Source organism: Lissotriton vulgaris, chromosome 2_1 (genome assembly GCF_964263255.1).
Source record: "Lissotriton vulgaris chromosome 2_1, aLisVul1.2, whole genome shotgun sequence".
Taxonomy (NCBI): Eukaryota; Metazoa; Chordata; class Amphibia; order Caudata; family Salamandridae; genus Lissotriton; species Lissotriton vulgaris.
In genome coordinates, this window is record NC_141687.1 from 1,112,444,451 (window position 1) to 1,112,464,028 (window position 19,578).

Genomic DNA, 19,578 nt, shown 5'->3' on the forward strand with positions numbered 1-19,578 from the left:
ATAATGCAAATATATTACAGGAACATTGAATCCATCACTTAGAGCAAAATCAAGGGAACAACTGCAATATCCAAGTATTGAAATTAGATCACACTACTCACCAGCAACACAAAAGGGAAGAATCGGCACAAAACTTTGAGGATAACTGGATCAGTCCACATCAAGTCCAAATGGTCATAAAAAAACTGAGGACAAACGGTGCACCTGGCCCAAACGGCTTGCCAACTGGGCTCTTTAAACATTACCAATTGTTCTGGGCAGAATACCTCACCCCATTGTACAACCACACCTTTCAAACGGGAAGTATACCTTCATCAGGGAGAGGGAGCATTTTGCATACAATTTTTAAAACAGGCGCCAGATCGGACCCAGTGAACTACAAGCTGATCGCTCTCATTGACGTAGAGGCCAAAATATACGCATCAAACCTCTTGAGAGCACTGGAAGAATGGGTCACCACGAATAATATCCTTCCAATCACACAGACTGGGTTCAGGCCAGGAAGAAACATTACTTTGCAACCTGCTCACTTTAAACCTTCTTGTCGAAAAAGCAAAGGATAAATCAACAAAATTATACACCTGTTTTGTCGATTTAAAGCTGCGTTCGACACCGTACCAAGGGAGATCCTATGGCAAACTGGGGTATCCCATTGAGGTTACTGTAGGCCATTATCAGCCTACACACATCCAACTGGGTCAAGATAAAATTAGGAAATGGTGAAAGAACAACAGCAAATATCCCTACCCACATTGGCCTAAAGCAGGGATGCGTATTAGCCCCCACTCTTTTTAATATTTTTACTGCAGACCTCATTAAGAGGATTTCGGAAATTCAAAGTGATCCCCCAAAGCTAGCACATCACAAAATAAGTAGCATGCAGTACGCAGATGACATTGTCCTATGCAGCCAGACCCCTTTGGGCCTACCACGCTCCATCACAAGGTTGCATGAATACACCAGGGAGCACGGTTTGCTTATCAATCATAAAAAAATGAAGGTCATCTGTTTTTCGTCACGTACAGGGCGGCAAAAATTCAAATGGCATGCAGCAGGTAACAATGTAGAGCAAAGTCTCACATACAAGAACCTAGGAGAAATGGAAGACTCAAGGTGGACTCTAAAAGATAATTTACTGTATAGAAAAGCCCAGGCTAACAAACTACATTTCGCTCTAAATTTACTAAAAACAAAACTGAAGTGCCCATCCAACTTATACTTTTTAAAAGTAATCGCAGCTAAATTTCTCCCAACCCTCACGTACGGTTCCGAATTATTCAGTGGCCAAGACGCAAGCTTCCTGAATCTACAAAAATCAGAGTTATTCAAATACATCTTCCAGATTCTGAAGTTTATATCACAAGCACAAGTACGTTTGGAATTTGGGCTATCAAACAAGCATTTAGTAAGACAAGCTGCAATATTAAACACGTGCTGGAAATTAAAAGCAGCACAATACTTTAGAACCCAAGACAACGTCAATTTTTAAAAAATATGATTGTATAGATTGCCTATGTATTTTTTCTTATTTTTTAAATGCCAGTTCGATGATTTTTGCACAATAATTGTAAAGGTTTTAATTAACGATATACAATAAAAATGTACTTACTTAAAAAATTGACTGGCCTCCTAATCTGAAGCCACAGGACGCAACATGATGCTAACAATCTTGTCCATGCACCTGGATCTAACATCGGTGAGTCTTCCCTGCCAAATGATGCTTCCAAGTCCAGGTCCCTTGAAAGTAGCTTTGCTAGACTTTGTGGATCCAACAGAACTGATGCATCTCCTCTAATGCTTGGTGCAACTTTGAGCAGAACTGATGCATCCCTGCTGCTGCGTGGATCGGAACCAACACAAAGACCTGCATCGCTAATGCAGCTTCTTCGGAACCAACTCAGTGCGGCGCATCCTTGCTACCTGCCCTAGCACCCGTTTTTGACTGCAGCCTCAATTACAATTTTGGACTCTGCTTCACAGTCTCAGAGCTACTCATAACCGACTAACCGCACCGACTGCGGGACACATCCTTGACACCAGACTTCACATTGCAAGCCCGCATCAACAGGATCCTCTACAATAACACAGGACCTCGCTCTGCAGCATTCCTGAATCTTGGAACAGACGCATCGCTCTTTGGCTGTGCAATGCATCTACGACATGGTAGGCCTGACCTTGCGAATTTGTCTTGGTCCGGGTCCACCAGATATCCACATTAGGCAATTTCGTCTTTTGGTGCTATTTTTGCAAAAATCTTTCATTTGAATATAGCCAGTTCTACTGATTAGATATTTGTGGTGTTGGTCTTTTTTTGTTTTGTTAAAAAGGACTGTTTACAGTGTTGCATGAATACTGTACACAGTACCTCTGAGATAAGCCTGAGTGCTCTCTACATGCTACCAGAGAGTGGAGCATGGGTTAATCTAGGGTCGCTTGAGACTTCACCGTGAGAAGAATTATAGTTGCTGCTTAAGAAGGGTTTCACACCCCTAAACCAGTAACACAGTGTAGTGTAGTTCCTATTTTCCCTGTAGGCCCTGCGCATTGGAATAACATAAACAGCAGTGTAGACGTAGGAGTGCGGTCTCCTCGGTCTCTACTGACTATGTTAGACTTAATTGGGTTTGTACCAGCTAGCTCAGAGGTCACTGGAAACTTTCTTGACTGAATAGGAAGTGATCAGCTTCCCTGGCTCAGAGAAGAAGGGATTCAGTTTTCCAACAACCGCATTAACATGACGACTTTGCTCCTCAGAATAAGAGTCAATCTCTAGAGTCGTGTGAAACAATAGACAGCTATTTCACTCAGTCAGTTGTGCAGAATTACTTTCACCAGTTATGCAGAGAATAGAGAGACGGGCGTTTTCAATAAAAGGTATTATTTATTGAATAGTCTTTCTTCTCATGCAATAGAAATGAATTGCCACAATTGCAAGACTTGTCATTATAAAAAGTGCGTACAGTAAAAGGAGTATTGCGAAATAATACTGTAAAAGCATTGATATGGTTTCTTAGCCATAAGATGGTTAAAATGAATAAAATATATACATTGATATATACATTTGGCTAACATACTCAACTGGTGCTTCTAACTGCGCCTCCCCCAGTGTACCTGACCTAAGCCTAATACGTGGGAGGGAGTACGAAAGTAGCAGTTTAAGTTAAGTTGGTTTTGCCAAGGGTTGCTTCAAGAATTCTCTCTAAGGGTTTAGTCAGCACCGTACCTCTGGAATAGAATGCAGGAGGTCTGGTATCTCCTCTCAGGACTCGATATTCCAGTCACCCGCAAGGGTAGGCTGGAAATGCCGGAGCTGGATTTTCTCGGCAGGAGAAAAGACAGCGTCTTTCTCAGCGCGTCAAGGAGGTGGGGCAGCGTCCTTGGGCTTCTCGCATCTGCTGGGTTCTCTGCAAGGGACAGCTGTTCTGCCTCTGTATTCACCACCACCGTCGTGTTTGCTTAAGGCATTGTTGGTATTATTTATACCTGAAAGGTGCAGAGTTTGACGTAAGTTTTTGGACATAAGACGTCAATAAAGATGTCACTAAGAACTGGTCGTTCTTACAGTGCTCGTTAGGAGTTCTATTACAAATCAAAACAAAGCAAGTGGGGCTTTCCCAGGTTGCTGTAGGATTTGAGCTGTCGAAAGAACTCGCAGTGTTATCTAGGAATCTAAGGAAGTGGCTTCTGCTGTGTCATGTACTGTAATGAGCTGCAGAGACGAGTTACTGAAATATGGCTCTGATCGGTTATGCCATTATAGGGATATCAATTGATTATAGCCGTATAGGGGCATGAGGTCACAATATTGATCGGGGTCCTAGATAGAACACAACAACAGTCTCTTTCATAAATTAAGCAAATTTTGCACACCTATATCTAGAATTCCTATTGCTGGTGATTGCTAGAGATGCAGGACTGTGCAAAAGGAACTCTTTACTTATCTTCACTGGATAGCCCCTTTAAAAAGGATGAAGGACTCTGACACACAGGTAGAAAAGAGAACCTATATCACAACACTTGCTCGGAAAAATGCATGTGGAAAATAGCTGCCAGAAACTTATCCTGCAACATTTTCCAGATATGCAGATCCTTTTGGTGAAAAGGGGGGAAAATATTATTAAAAGCATTGCAAAAGACTACATTTACCCATACAATTCCAACTGTGTACAACTGTACAACCTTAGCACTTTTTCATAGCTCCTGCAACTATTAAGCAAAATTCACGCCAAAAAAACTTTGCAGCACTGCACATTCCCAGGATTTATTCCATCTGTAAAAGCCCTAATGTCCAAACCTGTCCTAATTTTTTTAATATGCTTGATAAACTCGCTGAAAATGAGCTACTTGAAATTTGTGAAATTTCCCGAACTTCACATGTCATGACATTTCACAAACTTTTTTCTGTACGAGACTGTAGTGAGCACAACATTTGTCCCCGAAGAAGAAAAATGCCTGCAGGAGACAGTTGCTCCTCAAACGACTCCCCGTGGCAGTGTCTCATGTGACTTTTGAACGCTAGTATGATTTAACATTGAAATTTCGCGAGAGACATCACAGAGATGCCTATTGTAAAATTGTGCTTAATTGTGCACGTCTTCTAATATCCCGAGTGCTCCCCCCACTTGACTAGGCCCAGAAGTTCACCTGATGGGAATCAGGTGAAGCAATGCAAATCACAAAACTCTGATCATGACGATGGCCACTTGTTTACTCCTCATCGCCACACCCACTTCTGTGCTTGTTGCCCTAGCACAAGAGTGTGGATGTGACAATGTAAGATTGCACTCTTTTAAGAACCTGCCACGCTTGTGTATACTGGAGGACTTGGAGCAACTTTAAATGTCAGGGTACACCATTAATCTACTAATCTTCCTTCAGCCTGCTTACTCTGTCTTTTCCCACTTTTAAAGGAACGGTCATTTGTCGCTTTCCATAAAGTCATCACTTCACGAGAGTCCCACGAGAGGCTGGTAGAGATCGCCTGGTGCCATTCTGTGGTGATAGAGCTCGATGTCAACACCCTGAATTGACCTACTAGCCTAAAAGATTCACATTTACGTTTACATTTCGTATGGTTTACTTAATTTCCAGCTCCTGGCCTACTAGCCACTGTAACTGCTAATCATAGCATCATAGTAAGTTGTACAATTTTCCATAAAAGTAGGAAGTCAGTGTTGGATTTGATCAAAACTTATTAAAATTAGACATCAATGCCTGAATACTATAGAAGCCTTTATGAACACTGTGCTTACCGCTGCCTGCCTTCCCCGAGTGTTCATGGCTGCCGGATTACTTCAATTAGCAGCGCACCCTGAACAAGGCAGAGAGTGAACAAGAGGCAAAGCTCCTGCCAAGGAAACTTTCAAATTACACTTTTCACTCATTGTTAGATGCAGGATTTAGCCAGTGCCTAATACAAAGGTCAAAGGTAGATAGGGAAAGCGGAGAGGTGAATGGTGAGGAGTTACCATGGCCTGGGGAAGGGGTATGTGAGAAGCTGGAAAGCTTCTTTTTTTAAAGTTAAATGATTTAAATGAGGTAACGTAATTAAGGATGCACAAGTAATGTGTGATGGGTATTTAGGCCCGTCCGTATGCACAGACTGTGCTTGTGAATCTGTTGCTCATTGGGTAAGGTTTGATAATGCTGGACGGCGACTGGCTAAGGGCTGTGAGGAACCACCAAGTCCTGCATGGGTCAAACAAGCTCGACTCTTCATAGCCACCCTTGAAGACTTCAGAGAGTAAAATAATTGAGTTAATGAGGTCTTACGCTCTTATTTATTTAAAATTTGTAGTGCGTACTATCGCATGGGTATCTAGGCAACTAAGTGAGAAAATAGTAAGCCACTGTGGCATTAGCCCCGAGGAAAAGTTTTACTATACAACTAGGTTTTCGGACCCAAGGGAGGGGTCAAAGCGTAAGTTTAGATGAAATGAGTTCCAAATAGGGATGGTTGATAATTAAAACTACAGCAACTATATCTGATTTGCGTATTATGAGGACCCTTAAGAAAAAGCTTTGCGCCAAGTGCAAATACCTCACTGGACTGTATTCAACCAGTCACTTCTTGATGAAATAAGGATCCTCTCCAAAAACGACTTATCAACAATGTGAAATGTTTTCAACTGAATTCTTTGTTTATCAGGCAACCAGTGAAGGTCCTGTGGAATCAGCCTAATGCACTCACGCCTGATGCACCCTGCAACAAAGCAGACTGATGGCTTTTGTATTACCTGGAGCTTGTTGGCTATTGAAGAAGCAAGAGCCAGGTACACAGCATTAGAATAACCTAATCGTGAGCCATATATCCCCTTGCAACTAAGTGGCTGGCCTCCTGATTGTGGTAAGACTCTAACATACATGAAAGCTCTGACTCCCAACTCCACCAAGGCATTTGCCAATGGTCTCATAAAAAATAATGAATAGATGGGGAGTTGAAGAGGAGCATCGGGGTATCGAGTTTGGCATATGAGCTTTTGTTGAGATAAATGGTTCAAGCGTTACCTCCTGAACGTGGTTGTCTAAAAATGAACGAAGCCACTGCAGTGTATCAATTCCGATACCTAGACCTTCAATAGAGTTCAAAAGAATAGCATGATTGACCATACTGAAAGACAGATCACACATGATTAGTGCACTAACGCACCCAGCATTGAGATCCATTCTTAGATCGTCCACAAAGGAACCAGGCATTGACTTCATGTTGTGAGCTGGGAAAAACGCAGGGTGCACAAGCTTAAGCTCTGTACTGTGTGCTTTTCAAGCACTTAGCAGTGTAAGGCTTCAAGGAAATAGAAGAACAATTTTTAACGACTGCAGGATCCAGTCATGTTTTTTTTTTTCAACAGCAGAATTATAGTTGTCTCCTTGAAGATTGATCGGTGGATCACGTCATTTTCTAAGGACGAAATGAATAGGGAACAGAGCGGCTGTGCAACCACCGGAGTTAGTTGCATAAAAACTGTCAGTGTTCAGACGTGTAAGTCAGGGCAAAGGGACATGCTTCAATGGCTCTCCTTGCAGTTGCCACATTGTCTAAATCAGGGCAAAAGGACATGCTTCAATGGCTCTCCTCGCAGTTGCCACATTGTCTAAACAAGCATTTACAATGCAATGGTTTTGCCTTTGTTAAAGTTAGAGCTATTGGCATTGCTCTTGACACTCTGCACTCTGAAGCTCCACTCTGAAGCTCCACTCTGAAGCTCCACTCTGCTATAGAACATAGAATGAGTGCATTTGTTGTATTTTTGTTAAACTAAATTTGCATAGTAACATTTATGTTGTTTGTAAATAATAATGCAAAGACAAGATAAGGTTTACATTTTTTATTTAAGTAAATATATTTATTATTGTATGTAAGCAAATTAAACTGTACTGAAAATACTTTTACATTTTGTATGAAACGTAATTTAGTTATGTTTTTTTAGTTCCATTTACAGTAAAGTTTTGTGTACTTTTTTTCAACTTATGGAAATATATCTTGTACAAGCCACTTTTAGATGGATGCAGGCAGCTGCTTCGAAACTTCTTTAAACAACATATACAATGATGTGAAGGTCTTAGAATGCGATTGCATGTATTGTTGGAAAACATCAATAAGGCACTTGAGGATGTCACACCGAACCATGCATAAGTACAATATTGCACAGTGACTTTACTAGTTTGAAAAAACCATAACTTCTGAAGAATCTGAAGATTGATGTATAAAATGTTGCATGGATGAATGATGGATGTGTGAAAAGGTGTGTGGATGTGTAAAGGATGGATGGATGTATGGAAGGATGAAAGTGTGGATGGATGCAGGATGGATTGTTGAAAGTGTGAATGGATGAAATGTTGGACGGAAGGACGGATAAAAGAAAATGTAGTTGTTTGGATGTATAAAATGTTGCATGGATGAATGATGTATGGATGTGTGAAAAGGTGGCGTGATGAATGATGGGTGGATGGATGAAAGTGTGGGTGAATTGATGTATAGATGAAATGATGGATGTATGAAGGATGTATGAAGGATGGGTGGAAGAATGAAAGGATGGATAGTTAAAGTTGCATGGATGTATGATGCATGTGTGAAAAGCTAGGTGGATAAATAATGTGTGGCTGGATGGATGTGTTGATGTGTGAATAGATTGTGGAATGAAATTTTAAGATGAATGTAGAAAATGTTGCATGGATGAATGATTGATGGATAGTTGAGAAAGTTGTTGGACAAATGATGAGTGAATGGATAGAAGGGTGGATGTGTAAATGATGTATGGATGGAAAGCTGAAAGTGTGGATGGATGTATTGTTAGTAGAATGAAATTGTAGATGAATGTGATGGATGGATGTGTTGAAATTTATGTGGCTGTATGATGGGTGTATGGATTGAAGGGTGGATGAGTAAAGGATGGATGTATGGAAATGTGGAAGTGTGGCTGGATGAAGGATGGATGAATAAAAGTGTGTATGAAAGGATGCATGGAAGGATAAAAGGGTGGTCGGTAGGACGGATGTAAGAAAAGGTGGATGTATGGATGTATAAAATGTTGCATGGATGAATGATGTATTGATGTATGAAAATGTGTTGTGATGAATGATGGGTGGGTGGATGAAAGTGTGGGTGCATGGATGTATAGATGAAACGTAGGATGGATGGTAGAGTGAAAGTATGAATAGTTAAAATGTTGCATGGATGTATGATGTATGTGTGAAAATGTAGGATGCTAAATGATGTGTTGCTGGATGGATGCGTTGATGTGTATATACATTGGAGACTGAAATTTCCAGATGGATGTTGAATATGTTGCATGGATGAATGATGTATTGTTGAAAAGGTGGGTGGCCGAATGATGAGTGGATGGATGGGAGGGTCGATGTTTCAAGGATGGATGTATGGATGTAAAGCTGAAAGTGTGTGAATCTATTGTCATTAGAATGAAATGTTAGATAGATGTATTAATAAAAATGTTGCATGAATGATGAATGGATGTGTGAAATTGTAGGTGGCTGTATGATGGTTGGATGTATTGAAGTGTGGCTGAGAAAGTATGGATGGAAAGATGCAAGTGTGGATGGATGATTGAAAGTGTGGATGAAAGGATGTCTTGTAGGATAATAGGGTGGATGAATGGAATAAAACGTGGCTGGATGTATGGTTGGATAAAATATTGCATGGATGAATGATGTATGAAAAGGTGGTGGGATGAATGATGGGTGGCTGGATGTAAGTGTGGGCGTATGAGCATTATCACGTGAGTAGCAGTTCTAATGAATGTGGGATATGTTTTTATTTTCCCATTCTTTAAAAAGGAATAAGACAGATGAATTTGCTACAGAACATAGAATGATTGCATGTTCCAGCTTCTTTAAAAAAAAAATATTGTGCACAGTAACATTTTGTGCATTTTCCTCAATTTGCTATAGAACATAGAATGAGTGCATTTGTTATCGTTTCTTTCAACTAAATTTGCACAGTAACATATTTTATGAATTTTGTAACTAATAATGCACAGACAAGATGTTTGAAAATGTTATTTAAGTAAATATATTTACTATTATTGTATGAAAGCAAAATAAAATTTAATAAATACTTTTTCATTTTTTATGAACCCTAATTTGAATATTTTTTGTTTTTACTTCCATTTACAGTAAAGTATTGTGTCCTTTTTTTCAACTTATGAAAATATATTTTGGACAAGGCACTGTTAGATGGATGCAGGCAGTTGCTTAGAAACTTCTTTAAACAACATATACAATGAAGTCAAGGTCTTAGAAAGTGATTTCACGTTTTGTTGTAAAACATCAATAAGGCATTTGAGGATGCCACAGAACTATGCATAGGAACTATATTGCATAGTGACTTTACTAGTTTGAACAATCCCATAACTTTCGAATAATTTGAAGATTGATGTATAAAATGTCGCATGGATGAATGATGGATGTGTGAAAAGGTGTGTGGATGTGTAAAGGATGGATGTATGGATGGAAGGATGAAAGTGTGGTTGGATGCAGGATGTATTGTTGAAAGTGTGAATGGATGAAAGGATGCGTGGAATGATGAAAGGGTGGAATGATGAAAGGGTGGACGGAAGAAGGACGGATGTAATAAAAGGTAGATGTATGGATGTATAAAGTGTTGAATGGATGAATGATGTATGGAGGTGTGAAAAGGTGGTGTGATGAATGATGGGTGGATGGATGAAAGTGTGTGTGTATTGATGTATAGATGAAACATTGAATGGATGAAGCATGTAGGATGGATGGATGGAAAAATGAAAGGATGGATAGTTAAAATGTTGCATGGATGTATGATGTATGAGTGAAAATGTAGGTGGATAAGTATTGTGTGGCTGGATGGATGCGTTGATGTGTGTATAGATTGGGGAATTAATTTTTAAGATAGATGTGAAAAATGTTGCATGGACGAATGATTGATGGATCGGTGAAAATGCTGTTGGACAAATGATGAGTGGATGGATAGAAGTGTGTATGTGTAAAGATGGATGTATGGATGGGAAACTGAAAGTGTGGATGGATGTATTGTTAGTATAATACATGGTAGATGGATGTATTAATAAAAATGTTGCATGAATGATGGATGTGTGCAAATGTAGGTGGGTGTATGAATTGAAGGGTGGATGTGAAAAGGATGGATGTATGGATAGAAAGATGCAAGTGTGGATGGATGAATAAAAGTGTGGATGAAAGGATGCATGAAAGGATAAAAGGGTGGAAGGATGAAGTATGGATGGAAGAAAACATGGCTGGATGTATGGATGGCTAAAACTTGCATGTATGAATGATGTATGTATGTGTGAAAAGGTGCTGTGGTGAATGATGGGTGGATGCGATGAATGATGTGTGGATGGAGAAAGGGTGGGCGTATGGATGTATAGATGATAGCGTGGATGGATGAAGGATGTATGGATAGGAGGATGAAAGGCTAAATAAAAAGTTGCATGGATGGATGTGTGAAAAGGTAAGTGGATGAATGATAGTTGATGAAAGGGTGTGTGGATGGATGTATATTTGGGAGAATGAAATGTTAGATGGATGTATGGATGGAGAAAATGTTGCATGTATGAATGATGTATGAAAAGGTGGTGGGATGAATGATGGGTGGATGGATGAAAATGTGGGCGTATGAGCATTATCATGGGAGTAGCATTTCCAATGAACGTTGGATATGTTTTTATGTTACCATTTTTCACAAGGTATAAGACAGATGAATTTGCTACATAACATCGAATGAGTGCATGTGGTGTAGCTTCTGTAAAAAAAAAAGTGTGCACAGTAACATTTTTGCATTTTGCTCAATTTGCTATAGAATAATTGCATTTGTTGTAGTCTTTTTAAAGTAAAATTGTCCATTAACATATCTTATGTACTCTGTCAATAATAATGCAAAGACAAGATAAAAAGCTTTAAAAATTTTATTTAAGTAAATATATTTAGTATTATTGTTTGAAAGCAAATTAAACTTTAATTAAAATACTGTATTTTTAGCCTTTTTACAGAAACATAATTTGAATATCTTCTTTTTGTACTTTTATTTACAGTGAAGTATTGTGTTGTTTTTTACAACTCATGTATTTTTAGTATGTATCCATTTTGAAATATTACATTTACATTTTTTGGCAAGATTGGCATTAGAGCTTCTTGAATGTCATCAATGTCCGGTGGTATATTGAAGAAGTCCAGTAGAATATTGTTATTTATTTCTACAGATTGTAAATTTTCGGCATTATCAATATGTACATTTAGTGTACTGTGTTCCTGATTCGCAGTTTCTAGGCCAAATATAGTCATATTTATTTCTTCTTCTGGTGGTTGTATTTTCTGTGAAGGAAAAATAATTTAGTTAATTTCATATTTATGAAGTTCTTTTATTTCTTTTCTTGTGTTGACCTACGGAAAAATTTCTTGTTATATGCAGTCTTAAATAATGTTAATAAGTAGTGAAGATAGTTTAAGAAAGGATAGATGTGAGTACATATAGTGAAAAGGTATAATATAGTGTGTATAATAGAGGATTAGAGACTGTTTTGTAATGTTATAGCTACTTTAGTAAAAATACGTTTTAATAAATAGTGAGTAGTAGGTACTAGTTTTGTGTTTCAGAATAGTATTGTAAATAGTGATTATAGTTAATAGTACAGTGTGAGTAGACTGAGTTATTAGTAGAGTGTGTATGATTTTGAGTGCATTGTTAATTATTTTTGGAGTATTGAAGTTATTGGCGTAGTAGTATAAAGTTAATTTGAAAAGAACCAAAAATTGTGTACTTAAGTGTTAGTATTAAAGTTATATTTGTAAGTGATAGTTGGGCATTATTAGTAAATTATTTTGAAATAGTGAATGTTATTTTTCTGTAATAGTGTTTTTTTATGGTGTGAGTAATAAAGAGAGAGTAGTTAAGATTGAGTAGTAGATTTATTAGTGGAGAGTATTAGTGAGTTTTATAGTAGTGATTAGTAGAATACATAGTATAGCTTAATCGATTTAGATAGAGAGTATTAGAAGAGAGAGTTTGAGTGAATTGTAATTAGTGAATATTGAGTTTGATGGTGTTTTAAAAAGTAGATAGTATAGATTGAGTAGTAGAGCAAGTTATTAATATTTTCATAATTTGTACTTACTTGAAATTGTGTATTTCTTGTTGTGTTTAACATTTTATTGTTGTTAAATTCATGCACTGTCAGGTGCGTCATCTTTATGTAGGATCCAATTTCTATGGGAAAGTCTGTGGCATCTCTCCAAAGAGTTATTTTTACTGAGTCCGTTGTATCTTTCACAGTTATTGATTTAAGTTTTGTATCTTGTCCAGCAATAACAATTGTTTTTGTTTCTTCTTCCTGTAAGACAAAATTGGTAATAGAAATTAGAGAGAGTCTGTCAAAGAGAGAGAGTCTGTCAAAGAGAGAGAGAGTCTGTCAAAGAGAGAGAGTCTGTCAAAGAGAGAGAGAGTCTGTCAAAGAGAGAGTCTGTCAAATAGAGAGTCTGTCAAAGAGAGAGAGAGTCTGTCAAAGAGAGAGAGAGTCCGTCAAAGAGAGAGTCTGTCAAAGAGAGAGAGAGTCTGTCAAAGAGAGAGAGTTTGTCAAAGAGAGAGAGTTTGTCAAAGAGACAGTCTGTCAAAGAGAGATAGTCTGTCAAAGAGAGACAGTCTGTCAAAGAGAGACAGTCTGTCAAAGAGAGTCTGTCAAAGAGAGAGAGTCTGTCAAAGAGAGAGTCAAAGAGAGATAGTTAAAGAGAGAGAGTCTGTCAAAGAAAAAGAGTCTGTCAAAGAGAGAGAGAGTCTGTCAAAGAGAGAGAGAGTCTGTCAAAGAGAGAGAGAGTCTGTCAAAGAGAGAGAGTCTGTCAAAGAGAGAGAGTCTGTCAAAGAGAGAGTCTGTCAAAGAGAGAGAGTCTGTCAAAGAGAGAGAGTCTGTCAAAGAGAGTCTGTCAAAGAGAGAGAGTGAGCCAAAGAGAGAGTCAAAGAGAGATAGTCAAAGAGAGTCTGTCAAAGAAAGAGAGAGTCTGTCAAAGAGAGAGAGAGTCTGTCAAAGAGAGAGAGAGTCTGTCAAAGAGAGAGTCTGTCAAAGAGAGAGAGAGTCTGTCAAAGAGAGAGAGAGTCTGTCAAAGAGAGAGAGAGTCTGTCAAAGAGAGAGAGAGTTGTTAATGAGAGAGAGTCTGTCAAAGAGAGAGAGTCTGTCAAAGAGAGAGAGTCTGTCAAAGAGAGAGAGAGTCTGTCAAAGAGAGAGAGAGTCTGTCAAAGAGAGAGAGAGTTGTTAAAGAGAGAGAGTCTGTCAAAGAGAGAGAGAGTCTGTCAAAGAGAGAGAGAGTCTGTCAAAGAGAGAGAGAGTCTGTCAAAGAGAGAGAGAGTCTGTCAAAGAGAGAGTCTGTCAAAGAGAGAGAGAGTCTGTCAAAGAGAGAGAGAGTCTGTCAAAGAGAGAGAGAGTCTGTCAAAGAGAGAGAGTCTGTCAAAGAGAGAGAGAGTCTGTCAAAGAGAGAGAGAGTCCGTCAAAGAGAGAGAGAGTCTGTCAAAGAGAGAGAGAGTCTGTCAAAGAGAGAGAGAGTCTGTCAAAGAGAGAGAGAGTTTGTCAAAGAGAGAGAGAGTCTGTCAAAGAGAGAGAGAGTCTGTCAAAGAGAGAGAGTCTGTCAAAGAGTGAGAGAGTCTGTCAAAGAGAGAGTCTGTCAAAGAGAGAGAGAGTCTGTCAAAGAGTCTGTCAAAGAGAGAGTCTGTCAAAGAGAGTCTGTCAAAGAGAGTCTGTCAAAGAGTCTGTCAAAGAGAGAGAGAGTCTGTCAAAGAGAGAGAGAGTCTGTCAAAGAGAGAGAGAGTCTGTCAAATAGAGAGAGAGTCAAAGAGAGAGTCAAAGAGAGAGTCAAAGAGAGAGTCAAGAGAGTCAAAGAGAGAGAGTTAGTAAGAGAGAGTCTGTCAAGAGAGAGAGTCTGTCAAAGAGAGAGAGAGTCTGTCAAAGAGAGAGAGAGTCTGTCAAAGAGAGAGAGAGTCTGTCAAAGAGCGAGAGAGTCTGTCAAAGAGAGAGAGTCTGTCAAAGAGTGGGAGTCTGTCATAGAGAGAGAGTCTGTCAAAGAGTGAGAGTTTGTCAAAGTGGTAAGTATTGTGTGCAAGAGTTTTTGGTATATAGTGTGCGTGTAAAAGGGTGAGTGTGATAATTTTTTTTCTTTTTATAAGCTTACCTCAGCAATAGTCCCTGAAATGCTCATTAATGAGCGTAGTGAAGCTGCTTTAACTGTTTTTATCGGTGATATTGGTGGAGCAGGGGGTTGTAGGATATATTCTGCCTCCTGTATTATTTCTTGAGGTATAGATAAGGGCATCATGCGTGATAGTTTCGTTTGTTTCGTGATGATAATCACATTGTTTTTGGCTAAGAAATTGCGAATCATAATAGCTTGTCCTTCTTTAGTTTGCTGGTAAAATGGCTCATTGTAGCACGTTGCTTTAATGCAACTACTTTCATCAGCTAGAGCTAGATGATACATGACTTTGTTCTCTTGTTTAGCATTTGTATAGTTTGTTTTTGTCGAACATTTTATTACGTTGGCTCGGATTGTTTTTTGGTAAGGTTTGTTGTCTTCATGTTTCATTTTTTTGAGGTCTTGTATGGAAATCATCTGAAATGAGAGAAAATGTTAGTACACATTCTGAGCATAAATTTTTCCCCTTTTGCTATTACCTGTAATAAAATAGCATGTTAATGAAGTGGTTGCATTTTAAACTGCCACCCATAATGCTTTGTGATCACTATAATATGATTCTAATGTACCGTAGTGCATGATGTTGTCATTAGTATAGATGTGATCTAGTGTAGAATTGTAGTCTGTTGTGTATTGTTGTATTTTTTGCTGGCATTGAAATTGCTGCAGCATATATTCTAATAGCAAAGTTCTGTTTGGTGACATTTGTGTTAAATCTATATTGAAGTCTCCCATGATGACATATTTCGAATTTGGATACAAGTTAATTATGCTACTTAAAACTTGTAATAATGTCTGCAAAAGTACATGTGGTGGTTTGTACGGTATAATAAATAAGTATTCAGAATCATTAAGATGCTGAGTGAAAAATAAAAAGTCAATTTCGTGTTGTGTTTGATATATTGGCGATAAAAGCATGTTTTTTTTGTAGTAAATGGCAATACCATGCTTTGTGTGCTGGTTGTGAAATTTATCAAATAATACTAGGTGATATTGTTCTATTAAGAACGTATTCTTACCTGCTTTTCTAGTTGTGTTGATTTCAGTGAGGCATATAATATCACTGTTCATGATATTTTTGTCTGATTTAATAGCAGTGTAATTTCTTTGCAAGGACCGTATGTTATGGACAATTATATTACACTGTTGTTAATAGCTATCTAATTGTGGTACTGATATTTGTAATTGCATGTGTGTTCTTAAACGTGTCATTTCTTCATGCACTTTTGGATGTACAGCTATTTTGTCTTGCTGAAAGTTTCTAATGTATATGTTGTCTAAAGATTTAGCTCTGCTTAAAGCTACATAATGCAGATGATGTACTTTACTGTTGTTAAAGTGAATGTAAATGGGCTCAATTGTTTCTCCTTGTGTTCTATGTATAGTTCTTGCAGATGATTGTCGCAATGGGAATTGTTTGCGTATAATAGTTATAAATTTCTGTGTATATTGGAAATGCCGTGTAATAGCATGAATGGGTGTCCAATGAGGCAAAATATTACTGTGATATATGTGTCTGTTTTCTTGTCTTGTTAATTTGCCTACTGTTTCTTTATCAAAATTAATCCAAATTACATTTGGGCTGTTATTGATAGTTTCTACAAATTCTACTATACCTGTTGCACCATTTGTTAAACCATCATTGACATTTATATTGTTAGTTAAATCATATCTTAATTGCAATGCAATATGTAATATTGATGGCAGGCTCATTGTTTTAGTAGAATCTGTGGGCAACTGTTTGAGTATTTTTTTTTTTACTGCTTCACTTAAGTCTGCTGCAACTGTATCTATTGCTGTAGCTGTGTAAACTGGGTAATGGGTTATATGTTCTAATAAAACTGCATTATTTATGCTATTGACTTCATTGTTAGTTCCCATAATGTAAGGGATCGTTTTGCTAATGTTTTCAGGTGGCTCTATTTCTCGTGTTTTTATCTGTATAATATCTTCATTTGTTTGTTTCCCTTCTCTTAATCTGTTTAGTAGTTGAGCAAATGGCAAGTCATTTTGTTGTCTCATTATTTTAGTCAACTCAAATAACTTGAAATGTGTCTGCCATAAATTAGTACTTACTGGCCTATATGAATGTTTTGGGTTGTCAAATATGTATGGGTCAAAAACTGGCTTCAATTGGTAAAAGTCTCCAATTGCTAAAATAGATATTCCGCCAAAAGGGAGATCAGACATTTTTATCTCTTGCAATCTATTATGTATAAAGTTGAATACATTAGCCCCTACCATTGATATTTCATCAATTATTAGCAATTTAAGATGCATTAGCTGACCTTGTAGTGTGCTTCTATTCTCATGAGTTAGCTGTCTATGAGTTAGTGTTTGTGAAATAGGTATTTTAAAAGTACTATGTAGTGTTTGGCCTTGAATGTTATGCGCTGCTTTGCCAGTTGGAGCTGTAAGCAATACATATATGTTATCTGGTTTTTCTCCTGCTTTTGTATTGTAATAACGTACTAATGTTTGGTAAAGTGCTGTTATAAGGAAACTTTTGCCTACTCCTGCACCACCTGTACAAAATGTGTAGCATGGTGTTTCTTTTGTTTTAACCCAATGCAAATGATGATATATAAAGTTAAGTTGTTCTGCTGTTAGATTTTGCATTATACTATCATATTGTTCTTTTGGCATTATGTTATTGCTTAGTGATTCTTCTCTACTTGTACTTCTAATCCCTAAATCAAATGATAGGTCATACAATGGGTTTTCATTATTTTGCACTTCATGGAATATGGTGTTATCTTCTTCTGTATCTATTGGTGGTAGCAATGTATCTAATATACTAGTTTCATTGCTATTAGTTGTTAGTTGTTTATTATGTTTATTATATTTATTATGGTTCGAATCAACTGCATTTTTAAGTTCTAGATAGCGTTCATAATAAGTTTCCTTGTTATTAATTATATTATGTTCATTTCGCCATGGGTAAAAAAGCATGAGCAATTCTCTATAGTAATTTTCTGAGTCATTTTTGATGTTAAATCTGCAATAGCGAATTACTCTTGCTTTTTTTCTTTTTATGCAGTTTGTTTCGTCTACTAAATTTATCTCAAGTTCTTCGTCATCTGAGCTATGAAAGTTATTTTCAATAAGGAAATTGTCATGGCCTGTTTCTTCTTTCCCTTTACATTTTTTCTTTTCATTATACATAGATGCATAGTCAGCTAATGTACATGTTTCTAATTTTACAGGGCGTTTACTATACCTGACTATAATATTATCATATTGTATTTTACAAGACTCATCTGGTAAAGAATTGATAGTTTCGATGTCTTTTAATAAGTATGTACGCTTTTCATTAGGACTTGTATTGATAAATACAAAAGATCTTGAACTTTTTCGTAAAGGAATTTGTAGTATTAGATATGCTGCTTCTTGGGCACTTATTTCTGTACAGTTTAAGAATTTGTTCCCTATATGCTTAAGTTGTTCTTTAATACTTGGATTGGCATGTACTTCTTTAGCAGCTTGGGCAATTAGTTTGCTCATTCCTCGCTGTGATTTACTAATGTATGAAACAATATACACAGCACATGCATATGCATCTAAGATGTATTGTATATCTATGTTTGCTTGCCATGCTTTCAAAATAGTTGGATTGTAGTTATTTATAAAGCATTCAGCTGGTGTCCTTTTCAAGAAAATAGTATTTTTTTGTATAATAGATTGTATACATAAAGTATATTGTTTTAGATCTATGTTCATTGAATGTAAAAACTGTTCAAAAGTATAATTTGAAAATTCTTGGCTGTTTATAGTTAGATGTATTAGTTCAATTTGCTGTAAGAGCTCGTTATTTGTTTTGTCTAGCTCTATTGGTTCTAGTATAAAAGTTTCAGGCATTGGATATCTGGGATAATGATATTTGCATGTTCTTTTATGTTTGATACGGCAGTTTTTGGTATGGCCGTGTCTTTGTAGAGGTAGTAAAGACTCTATATCTGGTTCTTGTGTTTTTGCACATGTAACATACTTATTTATGAAAGTAGTGACTTCATTTCTATCAGAAGTTTCATATAGTGGAGCATTTTCTATCCATATTATAGCATGTATATGTGGTGATCCCCGTTGTTGGAATTCCACTCTATAAAAGTAATCAATAATTTGGCCAATCGGATTACTTTCATGCAATAAAATAGAATTAAATAATTTCCGAACTCGGAAGTCAAAATGTCTTGCACATGTAATGGGATTTTGCTGTATTAATTTGCATTTTGTTTCCCATGACATATTTTTAAATTCTTCTTTTGTGCATTCTGGTCTCTTTTCTGTACGTAATAATATGTTAATTAAGTGATACCATTTCGTTTCTGCAGCAGATAAAGTTAAAAAAAATGTTGGTAATCCTAATTGTCTAATCATAGCAAAGAGGTCTTTTTTGCATTGCTCCCAATATGGTGGTGAACTACGGATAGTTTTAAGTATTTTGTATCCTTCATTATACTGTAAAATTGTATCTAATTTATTCTTTATGTCTTTGGCAGTTATAATGTTTCCATTATTAAAGTATTTCCTAAGAGATATAAATATTTTGCTCTGTAATTGTTTAATGTGTAATGTTTTTAATTTAAAGAAAAGATTAGTAACACACTTTGCTACTCTTAGATCATTACTTCTTACTTCTGATTGACAGATTGTGCTGTAATGTATTGGGACATGCCTTTCTTCATTAGTCGGCCTTCGTTTTCCGCAAAATATAGTTGGGAATGCCAAATATTCAGAATCTTTGTCTTCATACAGGCCTCTTGGTGTGTTATATTCTGCAGGTGCTAAACTTAAAATATTATTTGTTTCTGTAGTAATAGTTTCATTATCTAACATAGTATCTAAATTTCCTGCTGGAATGTTGTCTGAGGAATCTGACGTATTACTTGTATCTGA